Source organism: Hibiscus syriacus, unplaced genomic scaffold (genome assembly GCF_006381635.1).
Source record: "Hibiscus syriacus cultivar Baekdansim isolate YM2019G1 unplaced genomic scaffold, ASM638163v2 tig00002841_pilon, whole genome shotgun sequence".
Taxonomy (NCBI): domain Eukaryota; kingdom Viridiplantae; phylum Streptophyta; class Magnoliopsida; order Malvales; family Malvaceae; genus Hibiscus; species Hibiscus syriacus.
The window spans coordinates 591,612-613,369 of NW_024061948.1; the positions used below are offsets into that span (position 1 = coordinate 591,612).

Consider the following 21,758-nt stretch of genomic DNA (forward strand, 5'->3'; position numbering starts at 1 on the left):
ATTCTCGGTTGATTTAATAAGCAATCTAAGTGAAATGGTTAATCTATTATTGAAATTACCAGTAAACTTATCATCAATTTCAATATTAAAAACCTAATAATAATGCAAAAATTTCAAAAAGAAAATAATTAAAAAAACTAACACTCGTTGGTTGATTTGGTTGATTTTTCATTTCTGATTGTGAGGGTGGCTCTGAGAGATGGAGATAGACGGATTTCGCCGGAGATGGGGACGGATTTCGTCGGAGATGGGTGAGAGAGTGAGAGATGGAGATGGGACTGAGTTGTGATTTTAGGTTTTAGGTTATGAGTTGCGATTACGGGATATACTGTGGACGGTTCAGTGTTCCAATATATTAATATTCGTGTTTGGAATTTAAAAATAAAATACTTGGCCAGGATACTAATGGTGCTTTGAAAATCGCATTGCGATTATGTATTATCGCGTTGCGAAAGTCAGAATCGCGTTGCGAAAGTCAGTATCGCGTTGCGAAAGTAAGTATCTCGTTGCGATTTTGTATTATCGCATTGCGATAGTCAGTATCGCATTGCGATTTTCCCAATTTGCGTTGCGATTTACTTATTCGCATTACGATTTTCCCAATTCGCGTTGCGATTTACTTATTCGCATTGCGAATTGGGAAAATCGCAACGACACTGTAGACCATCGCAACGCGATTTTCAACTATCGCATTGCGAAAATACAACGCGAATTTGCGATAATGGAGATCGCGTTGCGAATTAGCGATCGCATTGCGATTTTGTTGGTCATTTTGGCAAATCCGAAAAAAGTTGATTAAAATCGTATATTATATGAGATTTTTGGTAACTGAGGTTATTTTCTCTAATTTAAATTCACCGAGATATTAAACAAGCCACTAAAAACTTAGATAAATATAAAGACGTACCACCAAAAAGAACTCATTAAGACTAAGAGAGACACCAAAGATAATAATGCAAATCACTGCATTATAATTAGGAATAACTAAAATATCATTAACAATAAAAATTAAATTCTAATTGTCTATTTTAGAAGTCTCGTATCTGTCGGACGTTAATGGTTAACGAAGGATTAGGTACATAAAAGGAAAGCAAGCAAGAAACCCTAAAACGCTCCTGTTGTTGTGACTTGACCCTAATTAATTTATATACAGAACGAAAAGGATGGCTTGAGCTTGACCAAAGATTATCCATTGTGCCTGTCGGGGACAGGAGAATAGCTAACAAAGAAATCTTTTTTTATATTTATTGTCGATTGCACACTGTAAGCATTGGGTCTCTTCGGTTCTGAGTTTTGAGTCCGAGAGATTACCTAATTTAACGTCCGAATTTGCAGTTTCCAGCAATGGCTGCAACCAATCTTCACTTTCTCCAAAACGCATTTCCCAGACCCATTTTTTCTCCTAAACGTCAAGTGATGAGAGCTCCGAGAATGGTTTTCAAGTGTGGTTGTAGCAGTAGCAGTAACACCAGTGTAGGGGAGGATGTTTTCTCCCTCACTTCTTCCAGCACATGTGACGTTGATTATCTGGGACAAAGCACCAAAGGCGATTTAAATCTCAATCTGCAACATCTCGAGACTTTCGGTATTCTTTTTGGCCTTCTTTTACCTCCCTTTTGGTTTCTTTAAATGTATCGTGTTTATATATTGAATGGTATCTTTCAAATGTTTTCTTTCTCTACTTTAAACAATGATGATCATAATTTATACTGTATCTTTATGGGTTTTGCTTTTTTACCAATGTAGGGCTTGATGGCCAGGACACTTTAGAAGGTCCAATTGAACATATAGCTAGATTGGAGACAGAGGAGGCTGGGGGTTTACTCAGAGACTTGGGTATCTCGGTGCTGTAAACCCTTCCTTCTCATTTCGCTTAACATCTTATTGAACTTTTGGTTTCTTATGCCTCATATCATCTTAATTATACTTTGACATAGAGTATCTAGTATTGTTACTTTCAATCATTGCATTGCATGTGGCACCATTTCTTTCTTAGCTGCTAGAAATTGGTTGAATTTGTTGCATAAGCCGGTATGCTGTTTCTTTTTTCTCGATATCACCAGTGTAATTTTTGATCTGCAGAGTCCTTCTGCGGCAAGGCTTTCTCCTCGTGGTATATTTTGTAGCCGGACTCTGAATCTTAGGTCAATAAGCGCAATAGGATGACATGGACTACACTTTAATACACTATAATGTGAAGGTGAATATCGGTTGACATTCTGTATGATCGGAAATCACTCTCAATTCAGTCGCAGCTTTCATCAACATAAATGGATTCATCTCTCTATGTGGTTACTTTAGATTTTATGATGTGCATTGATTCCTTTGCAGGCTTGGGAAGGACGGGCTTATGATTACTGCATGGAGAATTTAAAGAATATGGGTTACCCGGTTGAGGGACTTGCCTTTGACCCTGATTTGGTAATGTCTTATTTTCTGAGTCAGCATACTTATGGCTTCATATTGTATTGTTTTCTTATAATTTCATGGCCACATGCTTTTCCCCTGATTTCTGTAGGTAATTAGGGTCTTGTTATTGACAAAAAAAGGCAATTTGGTTAAGCGCCGACCGGTTTGGCTATGTGAAAAGGCCATGCATGGCACTAAAATGCTATCTACTCAAGCTGTTAGGTATGAATTTGGGCAGTAACTTTAGTTATTGGTAACTATTATGTGGGCTCCGTAATGCTTGGCTACAATTTGGAGTGTACAAACCATCTTTTAGGGAACATATGATCTAGATGAATGGTACTAGGTCAATTTGCCTTGATATCACTGCTGTGCTTTCACATACTGACTTGTGTGTGCATTACATTTTTTTATTCTAATGATGGCTCTATTGTCAAATCTATTCGATTTCTTAGTTGTGTCTTCTCAGTATTTCATGTTCCCTTGCATTATTTGCGGCATATTTTCTATAGTGGCGCTTAACTTTCTATGCTTGGAAGCGAGATTTATGGGAGAGAACTGGTAGACCTGCGGAAGGAGAGTCAATGGGAGTTTCTTAATACGTTATTTTCTGTTTCAGAAGCTGTTGCATTCATGCAGGTACTTTCTTCCCGTTTAAGCTACAAACAACTCTCTAGTTTTCCTTAGAAAATGATTTTAGGTAGCCTGCACTTCATTGTGAAATTTTAACATCTGAGTTCCTTTCCTTCTTGATGTAATTGGCAATTATGACATACCTGCTGCAATATTATGACTTCATGTTCCTGGTGTACTTAATAAGTTTGTGTCTATGTGTCTACATTGGCACTTGCGTGGTGCTTGTATGATCTTGTAATCTGCAGATATACAAATCTTCAATTGCCACATTAGTATCCCTTTGGTCCGACTTGCATTGTTGCTAAGAATTTACACAACTAGACAGTTATAGTGTAAATATTTTGAGCCTTATTTCATAGTCTTGTGATACATTGTGGAGATAATTTCTTTGTTATATGGTTTTAGATGGTGGACAGATTGGATGATGGAACGATCCTGCAGATCTTGGTCCACTGGACTATAAAGGACTTTACAAGGTATATTATTGCTGCATATGTGTATTTAATATGGCTCTCAGATGAATAGGTGCTTATTTTGCGACTCTTTGCTTGGTTTTAAGGCTGTTGGAAAGGCTTTATTCAGGGCACATGTGGAAGGTCAACTTAAGGTAAATATAACCAGGAAAGTTTGACTGTTAAGTGTTGTGATTTTCGAGTTCGTGCTGATGGGTCACATTATGCAGAGTGAGATAATGTCCAAACCTGATTATTTGTGGAGCCAGATCCAGAGCTACCTTTAGCACTTTTGGATCAAAGGAGGTATTTCTTTTACAGTTTGACCTTCTCATCTGGTTCAACATTTTAATTTATTATATTTATTATTTATGTGTACATTTAACGCATCAGGCTGGTAAGAAGTTGCTGCTTATTACAATTCAGATTACCAGTACACAGACAAAATGATGCAGCATTCTTTTAACAGATTCTTGCCCAATGACATGGGTTGGCGAGATCTTTTTGAAATGGTAGGTGTTGCTACATTCTCTGTATTTCTCATTGAGAATATTATCAAACAAACAAGTTCTTCATTAGGAGAAAACCAATTAATGAAACAAACCAACATATATTGAGAAATCCAAAACAATATTTCAGCAAATACATTCTAGGATGACTTTAACTTGGACCTAATGGTTGGGCCTCCGTCTTACCAGTGAGTCAGGTCCGGTTGGCTTCCTTTGTTTGTCATTTTTAGCAAAACACTGTTTTTAAATTTGTTTCTTCAAATCATATTAAGAAAATGGATAATATGTGATCTCACAACGAGAATACAATAGCTTTGGTATAATCTTCTCCTTGCACAACATTTGCAATTAGTTTTCTTGTAGGTATGAAATTGCTCTAAAGAGGAAATGTTAATGTTGATTTGATGGCATTCAGACATGTTGATGCACGTGTTTTCTTGCTGTTCTGAATGTGTATAGGTGATAGTCTCAGCAAGGAAGCCAGAATTCTTTCAAATGTCACCCATTATATGAGGTAGTGACTGGTGAGGGTTTATGCGTCCATGCTTCAAGGCTTGCACAGGTGATCTATATCTGTACCTTATGTTTTGATCTTATTTATACCTTGCAATGGAACATTAAAACTGAGAGAGAAAGATAAATCTGTACCTTGTGTTTTGATCTTATTTATACCTTGCGATGGAACATTAAAACTGAGAGAGAAAGATAAACCATTTACTTAGCTGTTTTGATCCTGTTTCTTGGTTGTCATTGATGCCAGCATACGGGTGGAATTTTGAGGTGAGAGGGAAAAAACTATGAGTGGCTATATGATTGGGTATTTGAAAGATGTGTTACCTCTGTAACTACACCATTTTCCATAGGTAAAAATTTAACCAAATAATTCATCATATTGTGCTAAATATCTTCCCAATCAGGACTTGAGGATGCTGAAAATTACTCCATATGACATTTAGTTTTTTAGCTTTTGATTAGAGTGCACTTTTTGGCACCCTGAACCAATGATTTAATCATAGAATTTTTTTTGTCTGTTTTGCAGTGTCTACCAAAAAAAATCATAGTTTGCTCATGATTTTGCATTCTTATTTATTCATCTTTTTTTTTTGTCTGCAGGAGGCTTGTACTCTGGAGGAAGTGCTCAGATGGTTGAGAATTCCCTAAATATCCATGAGATGAGATTCTTTATGTCGGCGATCATATTTACACTGATGTAAGTCAATCAAAGTCCATTTGCGATGGCGAACAGCATTGGTCTGTCGAGAATTGGAGGACGAGTATGAAAAGGTTCCTTTACGGTGATATCTATCTTGTGCCAATATTTTTTTAATGATTGCTAGTAATCATTGAGGATGAATTTAATCAGAACTATACAGTGAAGTAAGGGTTTACCGTTGAACTTGAGTAGTAGTAATTACTGAACCATTGTTGAAAATAAGATTCATTTTGAGATCAGTAAATTTTGACGAATAAACTAAGTGGTAATGCATTCTTTTAAATCCTCAACTGCTGAGTGCCGATAGGTCTTTATTTCGTGTGTTTCACAGTATAATGCTTTAATACAAAGCCGGAGTCATCGTGGAGCTGTGATAGAGCTTATAAATCAAAAGGAGGTTTTAGGAGATCTCTTTAACCAACTACGACTGGCTCTGCAACGTCGATCCAAAGGACGTCCGGCTCAGGTGACTTTATCCTATTACATGATGCCCTTGAAATTCCTTGTTTCACAGTATAATGCTTTAATACAAAGCCGGAGTCATCGTGGAGCTGTGATAGAGCTTATAAATCAAAAGGAGGTTTTAGGAGATCTCTTTAACCAACTACGACTGGCTCTGCAACGTCGATCCAAAGGACGTCCGGCTCAGGTGACTTTATCCTATTACATGATGCCCCTTGAAATTCCTTGGATTTTAGATTCCTGCTTCTTCTTCATGCTACAATGTGGTCACTGCTTAGTATAATTTGCTTAGTGAAACATTTTATTATAATGCCTTTTTTTTCTTCATACTGCAGCCTCATCACTATAAAGTGACGTTTTAAAATTTTGCAAATCATATGGATTTATACCTGTTTTCTGATAATCTCCCTAAGGGACAACAGCATTCACACTGTCTCTGGTTTCTTGCAGTATAAATTCCTTTTATTTATTCTGAAATCTCATATTTGGCTTATGCTTATCTTGCAACCAAACTCTTGGATCGTAAAAAAGCATATATTCACAGAAAAGGTGTTTATTCTGTTGGTGAAATAACAAAATTCTCGTCATGGTTTTAGACACTTGCTGCAACTAACATGGATGACCGGGAACTGACAGAGAGCATGCAGAAGCTTCTTATTGTCATGCAAAGACTTGATGAGAAGATTGCTCCATTGCTAGAAGCCGATGGAGAGCTGTTTAATAAAAGGTAAAACGAGGGCAGAAAACTTACATCTTTTGAGATTATTATATTGAGCTTATTAGAATATTACTAAATGAGGTAATGTTGAATGTACAAATACTCATACTGTGAAGCCGACTGGTTAAAAGATTGTGATCAGATATAATCTTTCATTGTGGGGGGTCTGCATGGAAACCATAGAAACATGCAATTGAGATAGTGTGAAATGTTTTGGTTTAGGTGGGGCTTTCTTTCACGTGCGGGTCTGTGGGACAAAAGCCATTTGATGCGGCAAATAGAGAAGTAAGTGGTCATGGCCTTGTCTTGACATAGATTTATCTGAAATAGAAAGTTGAGAAGTGATTGGTTGGACAGTGTTATATGTTAATGAATTCATAATTTGCAGGTATGCTGATATATATACATCTAGGGTATCGAATTTTCTGATCTATACACCTTTCATGTATTTCCGGTCACAAGAGCAGGTAATGCAAAGTGTTAAATGATAGGTAAATATAATATGGGGAATGAATTTCGTTGGAACTGACATTGAGGTGATGTTATTTGCGATTGTTATTGCAGACACTTGCTCACGATTCATACTTACATTACTGTCCAGAACAGAATGGGATTTTGACAAACGAGGAGTGAAATTCGGAGTCGTCTTCTCCGGGGTGATGATAATGATGTTTTCGTAGATAAGTGTACTTTAGAATAACTAAATAAATGATAATCATGTACTTTAGAACAACAAATGGATTAGCTGAGCAAGAAGCTTAGACTGTTTCAATCATACTTGAAACCCATATGATCATGGTTACCATGTTGTCTGAACTGGTAATCTCCTACTAATTTCATGAATAAACATGTAGTCATGTGTCAATATATATATATATATATATTGAATAGTTTGAGAGGTGACTATATGGTAGTATCTGTTCAGAATCTTTTTAGTCATTGACAACGCATATACACCCTGTAAATGCAGCTGTTGAACCTAAGACCTCAAGGGAGAACAATATTCCCTTTTACCATTTATTCGTTTGATGGGTTCATAGTCACGTATATTTGTAATTTGTAGAAATACATTATCTCAAATCATGGCAAATTGGTTCACGCTGAAAGGGCTTTGTGTTTTGGGTTGGTTTGTTATCTTTACCAGGCCTATTAGGTGTTGACAAGGGATGCAAATGTATGTAAGACTAAACAAAAAGACATTATAATTTGAAGGGAAGTTGCACCTACGGCTTGAATTCGAAAAGTTTAAAATTAGGCTCAATTCGACTCGAAGACTCGCGAGCTAAAAATTATCTAGCTCAGCTCGAACTAAAAAAAAAAATCAGGAGCTCGATTGAAGCTCAAGACTTGAGCTCGATTCAAGCTCGAACTCAAACTCGAATTTGAACCTACAAAATTCTTATATTACATTTAAAAATATTTTTTTAAAATTTTATAATTATCAATAATGTATTTTTAATATATTTTTAATAATGTAATTTTAAAAAGTCTAAAATTATAATATAACATTTTTTCAAGTAGCTCGCGAGCTTTTCGAGTCGAATATTAAGTAGTTCGTTAAGAATTTGAGTCGAGTTCATTCGATTTGAGTGTTGATCGAACTTTAACCGAGTCGATCTCGAGTAGCTCGCGATCTGTCTCGTCTTATTTACGGGCATAGTTGCACCAACCAACCCCTAGAAGAGGGCTAATGAAGAGGTTTTTGCACTAACGTAACTTTGAACCAATCGTTTGCATTGGTTGATTGATTGTGATGAGACAACTTGAACCGAAATCTAGATTTGAGTATGATTAGGGTCTAAGCAAACATACATACATCAATTCAGTGTACCACAAAATGCCATATTTCAAGCGTATATATCACCATCAGATTGTAATTTAGTCACTGTCCAGCCTTTCCAATTTTCATTCTCTCTCTCTCTCTCTCTCTCTCTCATTACTTGCTAGGAAAGGTATGTATCAATGAATCAATACCAGGAGCATGGAATTTTGTTATCATCAGTAATAAATGAACGAAATGGCTGCATACAGTTGGAAAAGGAAAACACATTAATGGATATAAATGAGATGATAGATTATTACTGTTGCATATAGATTAATTTCTGTTGGGTGCATGATGATGTCAAAAGCCTTTGGCTGAGGCGTAATTAAGCAAACGAGTTTTTCCCATCGAAACTAATCATTATACTTCTGTGATTGTAATTGCATGGAGTATAATTATAATGGTTAAAGAGGAGAGGCGCCCCATATTGAATTTTTACAGTGGGACACGAGTTAATACTAGGGTTTTATATTATCCGATTTAGATTTATAAATTAAATATGGATAGCTATAAAAGAAAAGTAAATGATAGTTTTTGGGTGGGTTGGTTGGTTGGAAAGCTCCTCCACCTGGCCAGCCACGACGGTTTCTTATCCCACACCTGTCAAAATATGATGTACAGGCAGGATATAATGAAAAGAAAACCAAATGAAATGTTTGTTCTTTTGTCCGCAGCCATTAAAATCTGCCCGGTGGGACAGTTAGATGATGAGATGTTGACACTCCTCCTCCCCACGGGTCTCCCATAAAACACAAACGAGATAATGATCACGTTATCTGTTAGCCTTTTACAAAACTTGTACGAGCAGTCTACAACTCTTTCTTGCATTTCCAGTTACACAGGCACTTGGTTTTCTTCAAAATCAAGCAAAATGCAGGAAAGACCATTGAAGTTGAAATTTTGATGCCCCAAAGCAAGTCTAAAACCAGAACATTGCAAGCTTATTACACCCATTTCCCATGTCGAGCTTTAGAGTTAAAGACCAGTCGGCAAGGCCCAAAAGTGTGCCCCCTGACAGCACCGAGAACACCAAGAAGAGCTTGATGATGAACAACAAGCCTAAATCTGGGGAAGTGGGGGGATGTTATAAAAAGGGTAGAGTTGTGGAACAATTTGGAAGGCCTAGGCGTTCCAATGTTGTTAAAGAAAACACAAGGTCACCAGAGAATAATGGTGTTCATGAACTAAGAGAAACTGAGTTGCAGTGAGGGTTTGGTCAAAGATTTGCACGCTCAGATGATGGGTTTGAGAGCTGAGTTGGATGGGGCAAGGAGCTTGAATATGGAGCTGGAGTTTCTTAATAGAAAACTCAAAGAGGATCTTGCTGCTGCTGAGGCCAAGATAGCAGCTCTTTCAAGCCCTCACCCTGACCAGGTGCAGCTGCAGGTTAGATCCTTAATATGTACTGTAATTTTCATATGAACTCAAGATTGGCTTTTTTGCTTTTGATAAATAGTATGATTATGATGAAGACTCAACATTTTGAAACAAATTTCTTTTAAGTTTCAAACTTGTTTCGAGTTATTAATCAGAAAATTCCAGTCTTTTTGAGTTTTTGTTATTGAAAATATAAGATTTCTGACAACTTCATTTAATCATTTATTGAAAGAAGAGGGAGTCAAATGGAGAGTTCCAGAGCCCAAAATTCAAGGACATACATAAACTCATTGCCAACAAATTGGAACACTCGAAAGTTGTAAGGGAGACAAGAACAGTCAAATCGCCATTAAGGGCAAGTGCTTGTTTGACTCCAAAAGATGCCGGAGCACAGGCAAGTTCACCAATAATTCACTCTCCGCCACCGCCTCCGCCTCCACCATTGCCACCGCCTCCTGCACCACCTCGTTTCCCTGCTATAGGAGTCACCACTCCAAAGGCTCCTTCCCTTATAGTGGACTTGTTGACAAGGAAAGAAAAGAAGGATCCCCCAGCAGTAGCAGTAGCAGCATGGAATCAGAAAAAACCAACCGTTGTTAGTGTGCATAGTTGGTGAAATTCAGAATCGATCAGCTCACCTGCTAGCTGTAAGCGTATGCTATTTTGAGTTAGAGATATAGAACTGGTTTGTTTGTTTCCGTTGGTCGTCTTTGAAGATTTGGCTGTTAAAAATTGATGACTCTTTTTCTAGATAAAAGCTGATGTCGAAACAAAAGGAGAATTCATCAACAGCCTCATCAACCGAGTGTTGGCTGCAGCCTATACAGATATAGAAGATGTTGTGAAATTTGTAGATTGGCTTGACAAAGAACTTTCATCCTTGGTAAAGTATCCAAGCTCTCTATGTTATTTGCTTTGATATTGATCTTAATCATAACTGGTCTCAACAATTCTCGAGTCACGTGCCTACTATATATTCATAATCATCAAAGAATCTGCAAACAGAAACTAGTTTATTGAATTAGAAGATATTTCTTTTTTTGATGATGGAAATTTTCTCCATGATTTTAAGAAGTTTAAGAAAAGGTATCAGCTAATGAGGCAGCTGTAGGATATTGGTGATGGACATTTGAATTATTTGCCTTGCCTGTATCCTGTTTCTACAGGCTGATGAGCGTGCCGTGTTAAAGCATTTCAAGTGGCCAGAGAGAAAAGCTGATGCCATGCGAGAAGCTGCTATTGAATATCGTGATCTAAAATTATTGGAAACAGACATTTCTTCCTATGAGGATGACGCTAACACTCCGTGTGGAATTGCCTTGAAGAGGATGGCTGGGCTACTGGACAAGTAAGGCTTGCATGAACTGCACTCTAGTTTATAGTCTGAATTCTCACCTATTCGGGATTTAGTCAGGAAACTGAATGGTTTAGTCACCCATGTAATCATGCTAGGTCGGAAAAGAGCATACAGAGGCTTATCAAGCTGAGAAATTCAGCGATGCATTCTTACCAGGAGTGTAAGATTCCGGTCAATTGGATGCTTGATTCAGGAATGGTGTATAAAGTAAGCTTACAATACATAGCAGGCTTCACATCGAACTGCTCTTCCTCTTTCACCATGTCACAAATAAGCCTTGTAATTTTGCAGATAAAGCAGGCTTCGATGAAGCTGGTCACAATGTACATAAAGAGAGTAGGAACTGAGCTTCAAACGGTACGCAGTTTGGACAAGGAATCTGCACAAGAGGCACTGCTACTTCAAGGCATGCATTTCGCAAATAGGACTCACCAGGTAACCCTTGAGTTGGCTCTCTTCCTTATAAACTCATGTATTATTTTAGTTCCCGCTTATCCTTATGTTTACTAAAACTTGTAACTTGCTTAAGCTCACGAAAATGTTCCTCATATAGCTCCTGCAATTTGTGAACAGTTTGCCGGAGATCTCGATTCGGAAACATTGTTTGCTTTTGAAGAGATTAGGCAGTGCATTCCGGGACACCTGGTCGGATCGAAAGAATTCTTGGCAGGAATATCGTCGGCATGAGTCGCGTGGCTAGTACATAGATTTCATTTATTGGTACTTGTTTTTATCATTTTGTCCTCTGCAGAACGAAATACTAGTTGTCGAAACATACATATATATGCATGCATACATCATACATATGTATATATGCATATGTATGTATTTATATACAGGTGGAGGGAGACTGTGTCCAGTAGAATAACGCAGGGTAGAGGTGATGTGAATCCGGAGAATTGTAGCACATTGCAGCGAATTCGGAATTTGGAATATGTAGCATATGTTATCACTTTTGATGCAATCGTATCACTTTTGATGCAATCGTATTCATGATATCTCATGTATACATATATACGCACATGCATGATGCATCTACTTCTAATTGTGCTCCAGGGAAGTATCTGCGCTTAAGCTTTTATGGTTTTTACTGTAACAGTTACCAGTGAAGTCTAGACGTTATTGTAAGAATGTTGACATTGTTAATGTTTATTTCTCCTTTAATGCTTTTGAATCCAATATCATTCTCATTTTTCTTTATACAACGCTTGAACTACTTATATCACCGTCTGCTACAAGAAAAATTAAAAGAAAACATAAAGAAACCCAGGCATTTAAATAGTGGTAGCGGTGTTATTCGATACAATTATTGTATGATCGCAATCATCGTAATAGCACTTGTTATGTCCGATCATGATAAATACAACGCAACTGAAAACGCAATTTAAGTCCCCGAAGAAACCCATATTCAGTAAAATCCCATCCCTTTATAACGTTAGCAGAACCAGTAACCAACACTCTAAGTTATTCGACTTAAAGGTGAGTATTTGGTCGAGTTGAATTAAAAATTTTGAGTTAGCTTAATTGACGAGTTTTGTTTTATAATCCAAAATTTATTTAAAATTTTCTAGTCGAGTTGAATTATTTGAGTTTCAGTTTGAAATTAATTATAAATATTTATGACAGGGTCGTGGCTAGGTTGTCGGGGGGGTCTTGTGCAAATTCTTATAAAGGAGCCCTTATTTTTTAGATATATTCGATTTCGGGGGCCCTATTTTTATGCTTCTTAATGGCAACAACAAATACATATACTCGATTTTGGGGTCTCTATTTTTATGCTTCTTAATGACAACAATTGATAGATATACTCGATTTCGAGACCCCTATTTTTATGCTTATTAATGGCAACAACTGATAGATATATTCGATTTCGAGACCCCTATTTTTTGGGGCTCTGAGCGGTCATCCACCCTGCACACCCTCAGCCACGCCCCTGATTTATGATGTTATGAAATTAATTATGTAGGGTTGAAAGACTAGACTTAAACTTAAAAATTAATATATTAATTATTAAAAGTTTTAAGTTATTTATTTTTAAAAATAATTTGATTCGAATTTTAATTTTTTTGAGTTAATTCGAATTTATGAAATTAAAAATAAATCGAATTTAGCAAAGTTTATAGATTTAAGAATTCCAAGTAAGTATATTAAGTTTTGTAAAACGAGATATTAACACTAAGGGGTTGTTTGGTTTGGGGAATGTGGGATTCTCATGGGAAAGGAATCCACATTCCCCCGTTTGGTTGGCCAGGAATCTCATTACCAGTAATATTTTATTATCAATAGTGATTTTTGGGGTATATTACCAGGCATTTTATTACCCTTTTCCCTAAGTATTGTTGGATTATCGACATTGTGGACTAAAATGCCCTTAATTTTTTTTCTTTCAAAAATATCATTCTTCTATCATTGAATAATAAAAATTCTACGAAAGTTAAATTACAAATTTATCCTTAAACTATTTTAGATTTACAAAAAAATCTATAATTAAAATTTTGTATGAAGTTCAGGTATTAAAATAAATTTTTACCCTTTCATTAAATTTTTTTTATATTTTTAATTTTGTAAAAAAAATTATATAAATTTTATGAATTTAAATTTTTTAAAGAAAATATGTAAATACTTTCTAACTTTAAAAAAACAAATATATAATAATGATAATTTGGTTAAATATACATTCTAATAATCTTTTATTAATTTAACCAAACGTGGTAATCTTACATTCCTAATAAACCAACTAAACACAAAATACAACATTCTCAGTAATCCTATTCCCTGATAATCTTTTATTCCCACTGGTAATCTTACATTCCGTGAATTAAACGCATCTTAAAAGAATAAATAGACTAATAAATTAATGTTAAAATAATTATTAAATATTGTAATGTGATAAAATGCTATAAAGTCGTCTGATTAATGCAATCGTACGACAATCAATCATTTAAAATTTTCTCTATAAATTCAAAAGAAACTTATATTTATGATGATTTAACTTTCAATAAGAAAAGAAAAAAAAGCTAAACAAAAGGCTTTTTATAAATCCATCAAAAAATATTTTATATCCGCTATGTTTATATTATTTTTTATGATAAGACATTTAACTAAAATATTTTAAAAATGAGATAAAGTATACAAATGATCCCGATTATAGAATGTTGTTTTATTATCATTCGATTATTAAAAGTTACAAAATGATCTTTCAACTAGAGGGTGTTATTTTATTGAGTCTCTGACTATTAAAAGTTACAAATGGTCACTTGACTATTCATATGTTTCTAACTCGTTTTTTTTCTTTAAAAAATTGACGGTTGTCTAATTTGTTACCTCAACCTACTTACTGAAATATAATATAAAATTATATTTTAATGATATTGGCATCGTCGTTGCTTTCAAACACTAACTCGACGATATAATATTTCAAGAATTGACTCGATAATATAATGTAAACAGAGATTTAATCAACAAAATACAACTAGAAAATATTTGAAATAAGATTTTTATCATACCCAATGAGTAGATTAATGATTAACTCTAACCGTCTTTAATTTTTTAATGAAAAATGATGAATTTAGAACATAAAAATAGTCGTATAATTATTTTATAACTTTTACTTATCAAGATATTTAATAAAAATAATGTCTTATAATTAAAAGATATTTTATAACTTTTAATATTCTAACGACTTAATAAAATATTATTCTATAATCGGGATACCATTTATATATTTACTTTTTTTTAAATATATTACAGTAATCTCCAATCCAAGCACCCAAAAAAGAACACTTCAGGATGGCCACCACTAACATGAATGCGTTAAAAAAGATTAAATTACATCGTTTTTCATTGTACTTTATTCTCTTTACTATTTTACTCATTATTTTTAATTTTTTTAATTTATTCACTAAACTTTACACATTGAATCATTTTGCTCACTCCCTTGTTATCTGTTGAGTTAATCGATCGACAGAATCAGCCAAGAGGGGGTGAATTGGCAATTAAAATTTTAGTGGAAACTTTTACAGAAAATTGAAAGTAATTGCGTAGCGATTTAAAGTGGTTCGACTTTCTCAATCAAAGTCTACGTCCACTACCTTAGCTATCCACACTAAGGATTTTCCAACAAATTCACTAATTTGTTCTTTCTTTTGATGACAAATAGTAACCTTACAACTCCTTCAAAAATTATACCCCAATTCTTGAGCACACTCTTTTTCAAAGAGAAATTCACAAATTTGCAAACTTACAAGGAAAGCCTCACAAGGCTATATGTTTGCACAATTCTAGAACAAGATAAGAACACTCAAAAGATGATTACAAATGAGCACAAAATGTGTTCTTAAAAGCAAAATGAATATTGAAAGGAAAATTTGGCTTGAATTGCACAAACTTGATGTTTGATGCTTTCTCTCTTGTTTCTCAATGATTTCTACTTTCTTGTTATTGATCAATGGCTTCTAAACTTGTTTAAATACTCATTCAAATGATTCTGAACGTTGGGGATTGTTAGTGGAGTCAATAGAGCCGTTTAAGTGTGAAAACAATTAATAAAATCAGTTGGGAGCGTCTGTGCATCGATGCATACCCATGGTGCATCGGTGCATCAAGTGTAAAATTTAAATATTTTGACCGTTGGGCCCTTAGTGCATCGGTGCACTAAGAGTGCAACGATGCATGAAGTGCATTCGATGTTTCAAAATAGCCATAGTGCATCGATGCATGGCTTGTGCATCGATGCATCAAATGCATTCGATGTTTTCATAAAACACTGAGTGCATCGATGCATGGTATGTGCCTCGATGCATAAAATGCATTCGATGTTCAATTAATTCCATGGTGCATCGATGCATGAATCGGTGCATCACTTTGAAAATTGATTTTAGGCTTGATTTTGGTTCAAAATACTTTGTGAAAATTGTTTCAAAAATATATTAAGTATAAAACACAATTTTACACATTTAGTAAGGTTTGAAATTGATCTTGAAAGACTTGGAGTAATATTTTGATATTCGAGTAATTAAATCGAATATACTTAGAAAATCATTTGTAAAATCTTAAAATTCGTTTAACTTAATTTGTTATATTGAGACATCAAAAATGTTTTCAACATTATCTCTCTAACATCGTTAACAAAAAGACTTGAGGATGCCACTGTCGGCCATCGTCTTCCACCGCAGATGGTAGTCGTTCGGTCTCAAATTTTATTGGTCGCTTAACCTCAACACCGTGAGTCCGAATCTGACCTCTATTTTGTCGAAACTTGCTCCAAAGTCCACAATTTTGAGATTGAAAGTGAGTAAGCCGAAAAGTTTCAATCCATATTCAGGGAATTTGGGATATTTTCCGATGAAATAACCACCAGATTCGAACTCAAGGGGTCGAGATGAACCGACCCATGAAATTTGAGATTGAACAACCACCATCAACGACTATGGACGGTGGCCGGAATGAAAATGGTGTGGTGGCCGGCATCATTTCTTGTGCCATGTCATAACACCATTAAACAATTAACGACAGAGTTAGCAAAATAATTCAATATGTAAAGTTTACTGAGCAAATTAGAAAAATTAAAAGTGCAGTGAGCAAAATAATAATAGTAAAGTACAGTAAGGAACAATGTAATTTATCCTAAAAAAACTAAAGAAAACAAACAATAAACTAAAGCAATTGCATGTTAGTACCTAATCAAAAATAATTGAATTGATTCTTGTATCATCTTGCTTTGTTTTGTTAATTGCCAACTAGTTAAGTGCTTTGTTGTAACATGAATTGATCGTTGAATTTATGAATATCATTTTATCCTTCAAATTTTATTATTTAATTTTTTCAAGTTGAACTTATAAAATATGAATCGAATCAAATATTTGTTCTAATTTTTGTATAAATTTAATATAATTATTTATAATATCATATAATACTGATTGGTTTTTGATTTAAATGATCCTTTCTAAACATATACTATATCATATTCTTTTTTACATGTGCAAGTAAGATTTGTAATTTTATTTAAGCAATGGAAATGTACAATACTCACAGTTTGGCATACTTCTTGAGGTTTTCTCCGGCATCATTAGCATGCTCGGGCACCGGTAAGTTGCACATAAGCGTAACCCTCGACGATGACACCAAGGATCCGTTATTGCTCTCCGAGCTTCGATTCGAGTCCCCTGCTTTCCATAGTCGCACCTCCCATACCTATTATCTCCCAATAAAATCAAGATATTTATGGTCGATTATAAAAAGCAAAACAAAGCGAGGGTATTTCGGTACATTAGCAGAGTAAAATATAAAATAAATAAAATTATTGATGTGACATTTTTTAACTTTTTTTAATGATGTCATGACATTAATGACACATCAATCAATATATCCTTTAATATTTTAACCGTGAGTGGCCAAATGAAACTAAAATATAATATTAGGTATAATTTCAAAAAAAATAATTTAGTGATCAAAATAGAACAAAAGTGATAGTTAGATTGTTAAATGTGTAATTTATCCTTAAAATGGGTAAACTACACATTTAGTATCCAAATTATTAATTTTATTTTATTTTAGTACCTAAACTTTCATTTGTTTCAAACAATATCTAACGTTTACTTTTTTGTTTCATTTTAGTACCTATTAAAAACTTAATGAAATTGTTGCACGTGACACTTTTTTTATGGATAAGTTATATTATTCATAACATTATTATCTTCTCACTCCTATTTTAGTCGCTAAAATTTAAAAAATTTAATTTAACTGCTCAACTTTCAAATTGTTTAAGTTTAATCACTCTAATTTATTAATAATTTTTGAGACATGATATTTTATTTTTTATTAATTTATAATTAAATTTAAATTTAAAAGCTAGAGTGATTAAATTAGGAGCAATTGAAGTTAAGTAATTTAAAAAACTTCAATGACCAAAATAGGAGTGAGAAGATAGTTGAGTGGTGAATGATGTAATTTACCCATAAAGAAGTGTCATGCTATAACAATGCTGCTAAGTTTTTAACGGAATATTAAAATGAAACAAAAAGTAAACTTCATGTACGATTTTGAAATAAATAAAAATTTAAATACTAAAACGAAACAAAGCTGATAATTTAAATATTAAACGTATACTTTGTCATATATATCAATGAATTTGTTAATTAAACATTAATTCTATTAGTATTATTATCGTTGATACATCTGAAAATAATGGTTATAAATGTATTTATACGTAATTGTCTTTGATTTAGACATTGAAATTTTATAGGATTTTTAATATTTTTAATATTTTTTATTTGAAGTTATAGTTTTAATTTATTTTTTTCACATATTCTTAAAACGCTTCTTTTTTATTTATCTTTATAACACGATTGTTCGTTTGCTTTATTTTCTCTCAACCAACATCGACATCCTAGGATGTTGTTGTCAAACCTACTAACTTCATTATTGTTTCTATTATTGTTAGACTCTTTCACTTCTAAGCTTGATTTAATACATTTATGATAGAATAAAGTGATAGTTAGAGTATTAAATGTGTAGTTTACCCATAAAATTAAGAATCAAACGAGAACTTGCCAGATGGCGGAACTGTAACATTCCTTCATCTGAGCAAACAGTGAGGAGAAAAGAAACTTGTGTGGCAAAGGTGGCCCCATCACCAGTCGCCATTTCTCTTTCATTTTCACTTCAACCAAATCAGCAACGCTCCATTTCCTCATCTCCGCCATTACCTTATCTCTTTAGTCTTTTTCCATTTCTTTCCCTTCATCACCACTGGAACCAGACCTCTAACTTCTCTTAAGGTAAACCATCACTCTTAACAAGCTTCCTTTCCTTATTTAAAAAATTTGTTCTTGAATTTTCTTTTATGGCTTGTTAGATGGGGAAGTGAAATAACAGAGGAAGTTTCTGAAAGCAAGAACCGAACTTGAATGCAGAGAAGAAAATATTGTGGCTGGAGCAACTGGAAATACTGGTAAAAGGGGTGTGAACAGCTACTTTCAAAGGGGTTTTCAGTCAAAGCAGGGGTTCGCCATTTGGAAAAGGCTACAACTTTGCTTCCAAACCATAACCCATCTCTTGAAATTGTTAGTTCATTGTCTTGGTCATCAAAGTTTTTCCTTTTTGTGTGTGATAAATGGCAGGTTTTTGTTTATCCAATAAAGAAAAGAAAATTTACTGAGAATCAAAGAGTGTTATTCTTGCATGATCTTTGTCACTTGAGAGAAACAAAAAACTCGTGCCTAACACGTACTCGATGATATGATTCATTGAGATTTTCGAAATACATGGAAATGCTGGACACCGATCCAACACTTATATGTACCTTAGTCGAGAGGGTCCTTTGGAGTTAAAAGAGTGTTGTTCTCCTTTGAAGTCCTGAGTTTGATCTGCATGACTTGTGTGTGGTATCAATTATTAAGAAGATTATAAACAGATATTATCTTCTAATCACAGTAGATTATATATATGTATATATATACCTTAATTGAAGTAGATTATTGGAGTTTATTTGGTACAAATAACTGAGAGTGGCTGGCTTTGCAGGTGCAAGCAGATGTCACTGAGGGTTCAGCAAAGCTAGCAGAAGCAATTGGTGATGATTCAGATGCTGTAATATGTGCCACTGGATTTCGACCAGGATGGGACTTAACTGCACCATGGAAGGTCAGGTTCCATTGAACATATGCCAATTTTTCATCACGGATGATACGGGACATGAGACTCCAAATATGTAGAAAAAACTTAGATATATATATATACAAACACACACACATATACAATACTTACACTGAGATAGAATAACTAGTTAACATATATCCATATCCATGTCTCTGCTGCTTTCTTTCACTTTTCTGTTCCGAATTTGAGCTTTAAAGTGGAGTTGCATAACGATTATATTGTTTGTTGATTGTTCATAAAATTTGTGCATACATTTTGCATATGATTTCCTTCATGTATTTGAAGTATACGCCTCTAGTTGCTGGGGTGAATTAGCCGAGTAAGTAGCTGATTTTACTTACGATTTGTAATAATATTTTCCGTTTAGATTAACTGAGCTAACCGGAACCAGTACATAACTATCTTCTGTAGGTAATCAAGCTTGGTTTCTGATGATTCTCTAAGCTTGAGTCTGTTGAATGCATTTAAGGAGCACTGTAGTTAGGTCTTTAGATGCACTCCAACGTCTAACTCTGGCAACCTTTGAATGGTTTCGTCCCTTTTTCAGCCACTCAAAGCACCTAAAAACTGACCACTTTCATCCTACCTCAACAGATTTTGTGAACATGGATATGAAGTCAATGATCAGCTATGATTCCATTATGTATTTCCATTTGATTGTCCCAATTAGTACCTCAATCCATGTTCCTTCTTATTGCTTGATAGTGTTAAAACTCGCATAACAGCAAATTCTGTGTTGCCATTCTTCAATAATCTTGATTTTGCAAGTTTCATTATGTTGTGCAGGTTGATAACTTTGGCACAATAAACCTCGTTGAAGCATGTCGAAAACTCGGCGTGAAGCGATTCATTCATATCAGCTCAATATTGGTCAACGGGGCTGCAATGGGACAGCTTTTCAATCCTGCTTATATCTTTCTCAATGTTTTGGGACTGACCTTGGTAGCTAAACTTCAGGCTGAGCGGTACATCAGGAAATCAGGGATTAACTACACAATCATAAGGCCTGGCGGGTTGAGAAATGATCCGCCGACCGGAAATGTTGTCATGGAACCAGAGGTAAACGGTGCATATTCCACGAGATTTCGATGTCGTCTTCGACTTCTTTTTCATCTTTTCATTCTTTGTTTGTTTAGGATACGCTATATGAAGGGAGCATATCCAGAGATCAAGTTGCAGAGGTTGCTGTTGAATCGTTAGAGAATCCGGAATCGTCTTTCAAAGTGTGGAGATTGTTTCTCGTACTGATGCTCCGAAACGTTCTTACAAGGATCTTTTTGATTCCATAAAGCAAAGTTGACATTGTCATTGCCTTGTGTACTTATTGTCTTGTAACACCGGAAGATCATGATATGATATGCATGCAGAAATGTAAATTCATACTTATGCCAAGTTTATTGTGGAACCAAATTGGGAGTTATTTTAGTGACAGTATTTGTAGGTTGATGCGGTTTTCACGGATGGTTCAAAGCAATCACTAGACCGTAAGAAACAAATAGGGTAAATTACATGTTTTGTATCCAACTATGACTTTTGTTCCGTTTTGATCATCCAATTATTTTTTGTTTCAAAAGGATATCTAATATTACGTTTTTGTTTCATTTTGGTCACCCTCGTTAAAAAAGTAATAAAATCATTGATGCGAATTTAAAAAAATTCAACTATAATGTGACAAAATCTTAGTGACACATCACAACATTGTTATTTTTTAACGGTGGGTGACCAAAATGAAACTAAAATATAATATTAGATATGATTTCGAAACAATAAATAACTAAGTGACTAAACAAAACAAAATTGACAATTAGGTACTAAACGTATAGTTTACCCAAATAAATATTAATAATGTGAGAGAGAGCCTTTTGGGTGGGAATTATCTTTAGAATTTTAAGATTTCAGAAGAACCATGCAAGCTTTGAAGCTATGGCGGCTACTGCGGCGGGAACACCCAGAGCCACTCCAGCCGTTGAAAATTAACACCTGAGTTACTAAAGAATAAATCGGAAGATCAATGAACGTTGACTTCCTTGACTATTATTTTTTTGGGTAAATGTATATTAGTAACCTACATTCATGTGGTTTTGTTTAATCACTCAATTATTTTTTTAAATTATACTTAACTTTTGACTATCCATCATTAAAAAT

At 34.5% G+C, this 21,758-nt stretch overlaps 3 pseudogenes; all 3 read left to right on the top strand.

Moving 5' to 3' along the window:
* Nucleotides 1-1,087: 1,087 nt before the first annotated feature.
* Nucleotides 1,088-7,096, top strand: LOC120158799 (annotated as a pseudogene).
* Nucleotides 7,097-9,159: 2,063 nt separating this feature from the next.
* On the top strand, nt 9,160-11,907 carry LOC120158809 (annotated as a pseudogene).
* Nucleotides 11,908-18,509: 6,602 nt separating this feature from the next.
* Nucleotides 18,510-21,001, top strand: LOC120159462 (annotated as a pseudogene).
* Nucleotides 21,002-21,758: the final 757 nt, after the last annotated feature.